Raw genomic sequence first — 12,426 nt, 5'->3', positions numbered from 1 at the left:
ATATAAAACTCTCTCTTTTACACGAGTTTCTGTAGATTTGTTTCTCTAAAGTACCCAGACTGAGACAGTGGGTTTTGTTTTGTTTTTTCCCTGTATACTGAAACAACATCGGAATTATCCTTAAAAAAAGAAATTTAGCCAGTTTGATGGGCAAATAAGTGTTCTCATTTGGATTTTTATTTGTTAAATGAATGATATCCAACCAAGAATCTTAAATGCAGCGAAATCATATTCAACTATGAGGGAATTGTGCTGGCCTGTTGAGAGGGGTTCACGTGAGTGACATGGAGGTTAGAGGATCATGTGGGGGGTAGGAGGGAGGGAACTAGTAGTGGGTTGGATTAGCAGTTTGGACTATTGAATGAAGTTGATTATATGAAGTGTAAACCACCTAAGTTACAATAAAAATGCAATATAAAACTGAAAAACTAGGAAAGAAAAAAAAATGCTTCACCATATGTATCAAGAAGGCAGGTCATCATGGGAAGTAGAGGAGATGACAGGAGTCCCTGGGGTATCAGGAGAAAAATAGCGAAGACCAGAAGAGTCCTCAAACCTGACACGATCACACTATCAAACATAATCCAGAGAGCAGAAGACAAATAACTAACTGAGACTTCCTAAAAATAAGACATTTATGTGTATCTAGAGACTATCCAAGAGTTAAAAGAGAATCCACAGACTTTCTTAGCAATGATATAGTGGAATCTATAGAAAACTTCAACAACTCAGCAATAACAAAGTGAATAATCTGATTTAAAATGGCAGAGGACATGATTAGACAGCTCAACAAAGATGATATCCAGGCATCTAACTAACATATGTAGAAATGATTGTGGTGGCTAGACATTCGAGAGATACAAATCAAAACAATGATGCGATCCCACTTTATACAGGCACTGATAACAAAGTTTTAAGACACACAATAACAGATTATAGAGAGGGTGCTGAGAGATTAGAACCCTCATATACTGTTGCTGGGACTATAAAACTGTACAACCACTGTAGAAAGAGGCATGGCACATCTTCAAATAACGGAATAGAAATATCATGACCTAGCAGTGTCCTCTACTCAGTATATACCGTAAAGAAATAAGAGCCAGAGCACGAACACGTGTGCACACCCATGTTCATCACAGTGCTGTTTACAGCAGCAAGGCTATGGCAACAACCTAAATGCCTATTGGTGGAAGAACTGATAAATATAATGGCATATACACACAGTAGATTGTACACACACAGTGGAGTACATGCACAATGGAATGCCAGGCATCGTAAAGAATAACAGGTGAAACCATAGGAACTTGGAATAGAGGCCCAAATGAGTGAAATTGGCCCTGCCTCAAAGCTGCCTGTGCCCTTGAACTGAGGACGGGGATACTCTGATGGGAGAGGAAGCAGAGGGCGGGCACCCTGGGTCTGTGGAAGTGGCAGTCATTGGACCTTGGGTGGGAGCCCTGGCTTGGTGGGTGTCCAGTGGAAAGGAACCCAGAATCACCATATATTTAGTACCTCGATGCCCCCCTTGCATTGATATGACAGGTTTTGAACTGTTGGGCAGGGACTGCACTTGGGTGGATTGATCCAGGACACTCCCTGGACACCAATCCCCGTGCTCAGTATAAAGAGTTCAGTCAATTGGGTTGCAGCTTTCCATTGAACTGTACTTGCAAAGACTCCTCGTGTGGACAGTGTCTTGAATTCTATGCCATTGGTAAAAATGGTGATGTTATCAATGCACTCGCCTGATACTTCAGGGGTACGATTGACAATGTTTTTTATTTTCCAGCCTTTTGTTTGTTTTGTTGTTACTTTGTTGTTGTTGTTGGTGGTGGTGGTGGTCTCGTGGGGTTTTGTTGTTGTCATAATACAACCTCCAAAGTAAATCCGAGTCCTTCATAACCCAGGGACAAGCAGATGTCCGTCCTCCATAGCCTTCTACAAATTGGGAGTTCACAATTTAAGCTCTGATACTTTTCCCTCTGTCATATTTGGATTTTGTTATCATCATCTTTGGATCACACAGGCTGGTATGCTTCTTCCATGTGGACTTAATTGACATCTCATTTAGATGGCTGCTTGTTTGAATACAAGCCTTTAAGACTCCAGATACTGCTCCAATTGATAGCTGGGCACCATCTGCTTTCTTCACCACTTGGCTGTAGCACCCTTATCTTTCATGAAGGCAAGTATCGAGCAAGGCCATGTTTTTGTTTTTTATTGTTTCTGGTGGGTTTCCCAGTTTGTGAAGCACATAGGAGTAGACGCACAGAGATAATAACTGATGCAATGATTTGTCGGAGATGTGGAGAGGATGTGCGAGGTGAGAGGGTTGAGGGGATTTGGGGAGCAAGCAGTGAATGTGGGAGTGAGGAGGGAGCACCAGAGCTAATTGTGATGATGTCTATAAAACTCATTTTAAAAGCTATTTAACCATGGAAGTGTATGATATGTGAAACTATATCAAAAAAACTATGAGGAAAGAAAGGAAGAAAGAAAAAATGAGAGAAAGAAGGAAGAAAGAAACCAAACTGGACCAATGACTTTGGGTGAAAGGGAAAGAGGGGTTGCTTAGGGTTGATTAGTCTATGTCATCAGGGGTGGAACCATTTTGAAAAGAATATCAATAATGCTTGTACAACATGAAGAGTATAATCAATGGCACTTAATTATACAAGTAGAAGTTGAGAAAGCTTTTAGATAATTTTTTGTATACATATTTTTCCACAATTAGAAAAAATATATATATATATAATTATATGAACAATAATGAATACAAAGAAGAAAATGTTCTAGAATTGAATATAGTGACACTTGTACAATTCTTCTTGATATGACTGAATTATTGATTGTATGACATGGATGAAGTGTTAATAAACCTGTTTTTCCAAAAAGAATAATGGGCCAACACTTCATGACATGGGTTGATTTGGAGCATATTGCATGAGTGACATGAGTCAATCACAAAAGGACAACTATCGTATTAGACCACCTTACAAAAGAAAAAAAAATCAAGATAACGATTTCATACTAAAATAAAGAGACTTGGATGGTTACCAGCGGTGGAAGGGAAAGAACGGGACAGGGTAGACAAGTTGAGTGAAGGGGAAGATATTAGTCTAAAAGAGGAGAATTGGCAGGGAAAGAGAGGCGGATGGAGCAAGCTATTGAGTGGTTGGGTAAGTTTCTAAGCTGTTGAATACAAAACCAGATTTGGAGCTTGCACTTAATTTAGCCCCAATCTAAAAACTTTGCTTTTATGACATGGCCATCTTCGATGCTCACCCTCCCGAAGAGATCACTGAAGATATGGGCGCTATAGAAAGCTGTGGTGAGGAACCTAGATGGGGCCAGGCTATCAGAAGGAACAGCTCCTAGGGTTTTAAAGACTTGTTTTCAAACAAGCAGCCATCTAAGTGAGGTGTCAACTAAGCCCATGTGGAAGAAGCACATCAGCCTGTGTGATCCAAGGGCTGTAACTAGTATAATCCAAATCCGAAGGACAGAACGGAATTGGAGCTTAAATTGTGAACACCTGGTTTGCAGATGGCTTTGGGTGAAAGCCCCAAATCCATCTTCAGGGTCCACATGTGGGTGACTCCTCTGGAGAACCCCTTCGGTTTATAGCCTTGTTATCAGACAAAGAGAGTTGTAAAGTCAATTTTGGCAGACGTAATTTGATTAAAATGTAATATCATATGCTCTCCCTTTTGAGCCATTTTTAAATCATCAGTTATTAATTAAAAAAAAGAGTGAAGGCTTAAATACACGTGGATTAAGCCTCTGGTGAATCCCTTCTAACCGCAGACCAGAATGTGAATTGCCTTGCAATTGGAAAGTGAATTTATTGCAGACACACTTAGGTTAAAATGAAACACACTAGCTTTGAATCTTGCCTGCTTTCCTTTTGATTGAGGTTTTATCTGTTTTACTGCTGTCGTTCTCGTGATGAAACCCAGGCTAGCTAGGCCTCTAGACAGTGACTGGATTGATACTCCTCGGAGGTATGGCCAGGAGATTTCAGGGGGCTGGGGAGCCAATAACACTGAGTACAGACATGAAACCTGGTCATGGAGAAGATTGTACCATTCTGCTTGATGGGATAGAGCGATTGAATTGTATTATATGTGAGTTTTATGCCAATAAAGCTGGGTTTTTTTTTTAATGAAAATCTGAAACAGAAACCTCCCCTAATTCACAATAGCCCCGGGAGCGACCTAAAACCCCAGCTGCTCCGTGGGAGAAAGAGGAGGCTTTCTACTCCTGTAAAGAGTGACAGCCTCAGACACCCACAGGGCCGTTATACGCTGTCCTATAGGGCCACTATGAGTCAGCATTGACTCATTGGCAGTGACTTTGGTTTTTGGTTAATTCACAATGAAAATTAAATAAAAAGAAAAAGAAAATACCCCTTTAAAAATAGTAACATTAAGTATCATTGACCTAAAGAAATCAAAATTAATGGAATGGAATTATTTCCTTTTGTAGAATTCCTTTATCCCAGCAGTACAATAAATTCAAGTTGGTATCTGTTTTCACTTGCTTGTTTGCCTTAAAAGCCATAAAAGCCAACTCGTTCTACTTGTATAACCACAGGAGTACATAATCAAGCAAGGAATAAGATTCAGCATCAGACAGAAGAGACTATTGGATGACAAATCTAAAGCTTGCAAAACATTTTCCATAGTGTGAGTCAGTACTCTGTGGGGTGTTGTGATCTAGGCTTTCTGGCCAACTAATCTGACGCGCCTGTCTCAGCTAACTGCTTGTCCCTACGCTAAGTACTCACAATGCCCATCTTGTTTCTATGTGGAACGTGTCTTCCTCACCAGATTTTAAGCTTCAGGAAGTCCCTTTGATCCATTTTTCCGCCCAGGGTTAGACACAGCAGTAGTGCAAACATTTTGTCAATTAATAATTTAACACCTGATTTGTGGGGGGAAATACATGTAGTTTTCCTTTCCCTCTGAAGAGAGAAAGAATAAGCATAAAGTATGTGGGATTTTGTGTTGCTTAGGTCTGTGTTGTTTTTATTTGGGGTAGTGTTCTCCATATATAGTTAGCAAACTCATTGCTACAGAAGATTAAGGAGGGCCCACTTCTGCCTTCGTCATCTGCATGGTTTTTATGAAGAGAATACAGAAAGTCCTCAGCAAGTTTGAGTTTGCTGTTTATCATTGTAAGCCTGTCCTAGCCTAGAACTTGGTTCCACCAACCTGTGAAAATCTCTCTTACAGAGTGACCACGAGGGGAAGAAAATCTGTAGCACAGTGTGTGGTTCTCAACCTTCCGAAGGCCGCGGATCTTTAATACAGTCCTTGTGTGGTGGTGACCCCACCAACCATAAAATTATTTTCGGTGCTACTTCATCACTGTAGTTTTGCTACTGTTATGAATCATCATGTAAATATCTGATATGCAGGATGGATTTTCATTGTTACAAATTGAACATAATTAAAGTGACTAATCACAAAAACAATATAATTTTATATTGTGAAATATTTATTTCTAATGACAAATCAATGAAATGTTGTCTTGAAGCATGGGGTTGCGTGGGTCAGTCTTTACGCCGGGCACTCATATATGGGTGTATCTGCATGGGGGCGGACTTGCCTGGAGACAATAGAGGAGCGGTGTCTCCGTTCCTAAGACCATCAGAAAGATGTTCCCAACGGTCTTAGGCGACCCCTATGAAAGGGTCATTGGCCCCCCAAAGGGGTCACGACCCACAGGTTGAGAAGCGCTGCTGTAGGCGATGCCATTTCTGTCTCTAGCATATCTTCAAGGTCAAGGACCTCCGTGTTACTGTTGTTACATGCTGGGACCTACAGCTGATCCCTGGGAGAGGGGTGTGGCAGGCTGCCTCCATGAAGATGACCGTCACAAAACCCCGTGTTCCACACTCGCCCAGAGGGTTGCTGGGAACTGAACTTGACTCAGGTTCGAGCCTCTTCAGTGTGCAGAGTGCTTTCCACACAATGGAGGTGGCACAGTGTTTCCGAGTTAGGCTGCTAAACCCAAGGTCAGCAGCTGGACTCTGCCAGCGGCTCTCCGGGAAAGACAAGCCTTTCGACACCTGTGAAGAGTTCCGGTCTCGGAACCCCGCAGAGGCGATGCTCTGCAATGGGGTCCTGCACTCTAGGGTCACTGAGTCAGAACCACTCGAGGACTGTGACATCTGACGGCGGGGCTCCATCATGTAGAAATCATCCATTAGGAGCTGACTGTATACAACCGTTCAAACAGTGACTTTTATACATAATCAACATTGGCTTCACTGCAAGTCTGAAAACAATTGCTTTCTTTGAGTAAAACCTATCTATCAATGTCAGATCCTTTGTAAACCACCTCACTGTTTCCACAGTCTGAGTCAGTACTACGTGGATTCAATCCTCTAGACAGTGGTTCTCAATCTGTGGATGGTGACCCCTTTGAAGGTCGAATGACCCTTTCATAGGGGTTGCCCAATTCATAACAGTACAAAATTACAGTGATGAAGTGGCAACGAAAATAATTTTATGGTTGGGGGTCACCACAACATGAGGAAGTGTATTAAAGGGTCGCAGCATTAGGAAGGTTGAGAGCCACTGAGAAGGCTTTCTGGTCAACTAGTCTAAAGTGCCTGTCTCAACTAGCTTCTTGTCTCTACACTAAGTAATCACAATGCCCATCTTTGGTTTGTAAAGCAAAGAATACTATGGCATAGCATTGCATTGCATTGCATAGTATTAGTATTTTTAGACTATTAATCAGACTAATTCAATTGTCCTAATTTGACTTTCCAAGTCTTAATTCCTAAGTGAAGATTTCTAACACTTTCTTCCAACTTAGCCCAGTTTCCATCTCATTGGCTGTAAACCTTTGACTCATTATAGAAGTAAGTAATCTGAACTGAGTAATTAATTTTAATTATGCTCTAATTACCTACATTCTCTAACTTTCAATATCTGGATGGGAGAAGCCCAGTTTTGTTTTCCTTCATTAAATTAGTTTAGACTATTACTGCTGTTTTATTTTCCTGCCTAAAATTGAGGATCTGTTTACCATTTCCCATGCGAAAGCTGTGGTAATTCTTATTGGAGCAGGTGGCATTGTGGGGGCTACAAATGGGGCTGCTAACCACAAGGTCAGTAGTTTGTGACCACCAGCCACCCCAAAGGAGAAAGGTGAAGCTTTATACTCCTGTATGGAGTTATGTAAACTTGGAAACCCGCACGGCCACTTTCTCTGTCCTGTCAGGTGGCTCTACTTTGGAATCCACTCGACAGCAGAGAGTGTGGTTCAGAGCACTGAAGGGAGGAGAGGCCCCTCTCTGGAGTTTCATGTCTCATCCTGCTGTCTGGGGGGAAGAAGATATAATAGGGGCAACATTGTTATTATTGAGATGTAATAGGGATAACATTGTTATTATGCTATAAAATTATTATATGGTTATTTGTTTGGGACTTCAGTTCATTCTAATTGGACCTCCTGCTGAGAATTTGTAGCCCCTGCCCGATATATACCAAGTCAAACTGATATATATTTAGGATATCTCAGGTGACAATGCAAATTATCAGCAGGAGGTCAAACTGGAAAGAACTGGTTCAAGTGTGTGCGTGTGTGTGCGCGAGAATTCAAGAGATTCTCAGTGCATTAATTCAGCAATGCAATGAATTCTTTCTGAAGAATTCATTCAATTAGTTCACATTTAGACACAGTCCGTCCACAGGTTGTTTTTGCTATTCAAGATTTATTGGCATATTACCATGTTTGTTTGCTTACACATTTTCTAAGGAAGAGCAGGTGAGCAGTGTTTGTTGCTGCGCCTGGCCCTCAACGCTGACATGTACTCTCTGGTCCTTTATGGAAACATTTGGTGAACCCTGAATTAACTCTTTAAAGACCCAAGGAGCCAGAGAATAGAAAATGAGGCTACCCTATACATTTGCTACAATTTTAAAATCAAACACATTTTGGCAATCTCACAACACAACCCATAGGGACCCTCCCATAAGGGCAGGAACTGGTGCTTCAGATTTTTTGCTATTTTGAGCTCAGCATAGATGTTCCACAGCAGATGAAAAGATACAAAACAAACCAGTAATGAATATCCAGACTTAGACATGGTGAACATTCTGTCACACATCAGGGATGGTCACAGCAAAGACGGAAACACTTAGCATATTTTGCATTTGATTTCAACCAAGTCTCTTGAATTCCCAAGCTACTCAAACAGTGTTAATCTCAATCTCATTAGGATACTGTTAGTAGCTTAATATTATTATTAATATCTACCAATAATAGCTCATTAAGATGATAATTACGAATGACATTTGCATAGGTTACTGGAAGATTATTGCAAACACGCCAATAACCAGCCTTCCCTCGATTCATTACTTGCAAATAGACTGGCTTTTCTACTACTGCCCATCCCAGCCCTGCACCTCTGTTGACAGTCACACAAGAGAAACAGAACTAGAACTTGGACCAATCACTAATTTATTAAAGAATCCTTTGGAAATTAGAAACAAGTAGATTGCTTCATCCTACTAGTATTCCAGTGTTGTCTTTTCACACACACCCCTACGCCGGGGAAGACGCGCTGCTTTCTGGATGCACAAATCATTTATTTAATGCTCAATCTATCATTCTGGATCAAATTGTCTGAAGTCTTTTTATATCACTGATCCTGATGAAAGGTCCTCGCAATGGCATTTGTGCTTCTTGAAGTGGTAGCAGCACTTCTGGGTAACCTTTTGTGCAATCGCATGAGTGGCAGTTCGCCTAATACTGCCTGTCCTCCTCTAGGCGATGGCATTTGCGGGCTGTCATCTTCATCTGGCAGCATCTCAAAGCCGATTATTCATCCAGGTTCTCTGTCGCATTAATGACGATTACTCTTTTTCTTGCTGAATTTATAAAATATATCTCAGCATCTTCAATTTCCCAAACCTTTAGAAAGACACGTTTTCATGTGAATCCATACCCACGCTAATGGCAGAGGCCCTATAATCATAGAGCCAGCCTCTTATTAAAAGAGAGACTGCAAGATGGGGAGACAGGGGAATGTTCTTACATCACTGGTGGGACTGCAGAATTAGACAACCATTATGGAAATCAGTATGGTGCTTTGTTAAATAAATGCAAATACCAGCACCTTAGGATCCAGCAATCTCTCTACTGAGGATACACCCTAAAGAAGTAAAGAATACAACACCAACAGACATATGCACACCTATGTTTATTGCAGCAATTTCCATAATAGTAAAATCATGGAAACAGCCCAAAACTCCAGTTACAGAGAAATGGAAAAATGGACTCTGGTACATTCATACAATGGAATATTATATATCAACAAAAAATAATGGCAGCTCTCTTAAACACCGTAAGACATGGACAAAACTAGGAAACATTATGCTTAGCAAAGTTAGTCAATCTTATAAGGATAAACATTTAATAACACCATTATAAGGAAAAATAAAGGAAAAGGTACATCAATTTTACTTACACCAAATGCTAAGACTTGGAAGACTATTAGGAGGCCAGAGACAAGGGCGGGAACAGGGAAGAGGAACAGGAAATTACAGAGGGCGGGAGGGAGAGTAGATGGGAGGAGGAAAATAAGAAAGAAAGAAAGAAAGCCACAATCATAAGGGGTTTAACAGAAGATTATTACTGATCTCATTCATTGAGATGGGCTGTATAACTATATAGAATAAATCTTATAAATAAAAATGAGATTGAAGGCTCACAGCTTTAAAAACATAAATAAATAAAACCAACCTCCAGATTCCTTCTTCTTTGGGTCTAAATATGGGTCTAGCTGGCTAAAAACAAAGAAGGGAAAGTAAATGTGAAATGGACTTCAAGTCTTTAGTGACATACATGTTTATTTCAAACACATAAAGAGAAATTACACACAGAAACTTGAGTAGCTCATTCCTACTATTATTTTCCTCACCAAAATCAAATTCTGGATTAACTAAATGAGGGGATCAATTTATACAGTCCAACATACCTTTTTTCTGTTGCTATTTTCAATCAGGAAATTCTGTTTTTTGGTGGGCATGGAGCTGCCAAGGCCTTCCTGAATGCAGGGCCTGTCACTTTTCGCTGGGACCACTTGTCCATCACTATCTGGTATGAGGCATTTCTCAGCCACCATGTTTTCAAACTCATCAGCATTAAGCTTGATAGCTCCATTTCTTAGAGCAATAGATCCTCTGGCACCCAGGGAGCTTGAACTTGGCCCTGCCCACGGCCTCAGTCACATGCTCCTTGTTTAGAAGCTTGCTGGGATGGAAATGGCTTAGCCAATGAAGACCCTCGCCACTGTGCCTTGTGGATTTCCATAGGCAGCACACCTCTCCGTCTGTACTCTGTCAACATACTGTGGATTCCTCGGAGGGGGCGGGGAGTGGAGCTGCACTTGGATGTGAGTGGCGTCCCTGGCACTGTGTTCTTCTTAGTACATATCCAGGCAGCCTCCCGGCCTTCTGAGGAGAGCCGCTCCTATTCATCCAACACCTTGTGGCCACAACGTGGGAACTCACCCACTTTTGCCTTCTTCCAACTGAGATCAAAGATGCCAATCTCGGCATCAGGGACACCTTAGCAGAAGCGGGACTTTGGATAGGGCTTCTTTTTACATTACTGATAGCACGGGATGGGGCAGCGGCCCATCACAGCACCGCTATCTCCCTATCTCCATGGAGCACAGAGGTAAAAGAGCCAACATAGCTTTTATTTATTTATTTATTTATTTATTTATATCATTTTATTGGGGACTCTTACAGCTCCTATAACAATCCATACACCCATTGTGTCAAGCACACTTGTACATAAGTTGCCATCATCTTTTTCAAAACATTTTCTTTCTACTTAAGCCCTTGGTTTCAGCTCCTGCCAACATATCTTTTTTGTGATAAATGTCCCTCCTTGCTTACAATTTGTTATTAAGTGACCACTGACTAATAGCAAACTATCCCCTTGATAATATTCCTCTTTATCTAGGACCTCCTGCTTTCCCAAGCATGATGCCCTTTCCCAGGAGCAGGTCTCTCCTGATAATATGTCTAAAGGACTTCGTAAATGTTTAATGAGTTAAATTTATTCTTGAGGTGGACTCTAAATTCAGGTGGAATATACTGAGGGTTGTGTTTTGGCTTTAGTGGACTTTTTCAATTTCTTTACCTTCAACCTGAATTTACACATGTGTAATTGATGAAATAACTGGCCTCATTTGCATTGGTAATATTGATCTTCTCTGACGTCTCTTCTCACAAACGAAATCAATCTAATTCCTGTGCAGTCCATCTGGCAAAGATCACATGTGTAATTGGTTATGTAGCTGGAGAAGGTATTTACAATGAAGAACTCACTGCTCTCGCAATATTTTAACATCTGATCTCCAACTTCATTTCTATCACCAAGGCGATATAGTCCAACTACTAATCCTTCTTCTCTGTTTCCAACTTAGACATTCCAATCACCAATCAATGCATCTTGAGTGCATATTTGATAAATTTCAGGTGGAAGCAACTGTCTTTAATGGTTAGTGTGCAAATTCGCATAATAATTGTATTAGCTGGTCTTCCTTGTTGGCATATGGATAGTGTCCTATTATGAATAGCATTGAACTTCAGGATAGATCTTGGAGTGCTCTTTTTGAGGATGACTGTGAGACTACTTCTCATACTAGTTCGTTTCAGCTCACCAATGTGTAAAATATTGATCTTTATACATTCCATTTCACTTTTTATTACTGGTACTTCCAATTTTCCAAGCTCACACAGCACATCCTGATTACTAATGAATTTTAGCTTCTTATTTTCATTTTGAGTTGTGCTGCGTTAATAGATGAAGTTTCTGAAATCTTTAGTCCACACACATTATTAAGGTCAACTCTGCTGTGAGGAGGCAGCCCTTGTCCAACTCTATTTTGTCTGCTTTCCAGCTTTGAATAGCTCTTCTTCAGGCACTACAATTTTTCACTGTTATCACTAAGGTTTTCAGTGGCTAACTTCCCAGAAGTAGACATTTTATTCCTTCCTAGTCTATTTTAGTCTGCAAACTCTGCTAAAACATGAGCATCATATTTGACCCTGCTGGTATTTGAAATACCAATTACATAGCTTCCAGCATCACAGCAACATGCAAGCCAGGACAGAAACACACAAGCCACCAAATAATAGACAGACCTACAAAATGAACAACACACTACTTTGCTTAGAACAATCAATCATGCAAGACCAAAATGGCAGCATTTGCCAAAAACTAAGCTCAGAGCAGGAGGGGTCAAGAAAGAAGGATGGATCAAAGCATGGTGCCCTGGGGGTGTGAATCGCCTTATCATCATGCAGAGTGTGATGGAAAGTGGATTCTTGCAGATGCAGGTAGGTTAAAATTTAGTACCTTATCATTTGATATCGCTTTTGACAGATT

The 12,426-nt window shown here is 40.8% G+C and overlaps 1 pseudogene; it reads right to left on the bottom strand.

Moving 5' to 3' along the window:
* Positions 1 to 10,245: 10,245 nt before the first annotated feature.
* LOC115873316 lies at positions 10,246 to 10,665 on the bottom strand (annotated as a pseudogene).
* Between the last annotated feature and the right edge of the window lie 1,761 nt (positions 10,666 to 12,426).

Source organism: Echinops telfairi, unplaced genomic scaffold, assembly GCF_000313985.2.
Source record: "Echinops telfairi isolate 266 unplaced genomic scaffold, ASM31398v2 ScPeMD7_7468;HRSCAF=8506_0, whole genome shotgun sequence".
Lineage (NCBI taxonomy): Eukaryota > Metazoa > Chordata > Mammalia > Afrosoricida > Tenrecidae > Echinops > Echinops telfairi.
This window is presented reverse-complemented; position numbering and strand designations above follow the sequence as displayed.